Raw genomic sequence first — 866 nt, forward strand, 5'->3', positions numbered from 1 at the left:
CCCCAGTGCACTACTAGTGTCCAAGTTTGTACGCTAATGACGCTGTGGCAACACACACCAGGGCGAACCACTTAATATGCAGGGGGGGGTTCAGATGTAATGATTTATATTCCTAACAAAGTGATTTACTTTAACTTCGATTCCTTAGCTTACTGTAGTTTAGTTGTTTTATATCAGTGACATGTTCGGGGAATTACAAAGGAAAGTACTCGCATTTGGAGTAAGTATGGTTCTTATATATCACTGTCCCTCCCCACTGCGTGGTCTGATCTCCCCTGCGGTAATGAAAAGTAATCAGTTCTGAGCTCTGTGGCTTATTTAAAAGAGATTGATTGATTGATTGATTGATTGATTGATTGATTGGTTGATTGATTGATTGAAAATTGTATTAACAGATTGCAGAATGGGTACAGTACAGTACAGCTCAATACACACAATTGTTAAGGGGATGCAGACCAGAGAAAGACTTTCGTCTTGTTTACATCAGGGTCCCCCATTTTCAATTCACCATAACATAATATGGCATACATGACATACTAGACAGTACTGCTACATCTATACATTTATGACATACCAGATTTACAAATACAGTACTGTTTGTGATACAAGAAGAGTCTAAAAAAGAGAGTATATACATTTGACGAAGAAACTGTACATTGGAGGAGGTTGGTAGGTAGAAGGTTGGTAGGTGGGGTGGAGGGAGGGTTGGGTAGGTGGGGTGGGGGGGGGGGACTGTACATTGGAGATAGTGGGGTGGGGGGGGGGGGGGTAGGCGGGGTGGGGGGGTAACTGTACATTGGATTATCGACAAAACCTTACTTGGTCCCAAGAAGAGGGTCTTGTGTATTATTGGGTTTAATAGGACA

The sequence above is a fragment of the Notolepis coatsorum genome, assembly GCF_963971535.1.
Source record: "Notolepis coatsorum genome assembly, chromosome: 10".
NCBI lineage: Eukaryota > Metazoa > Chordata > Actinopteri > Aulopiformes > Paralepididae > Notolepis > Notolepis coatsorum.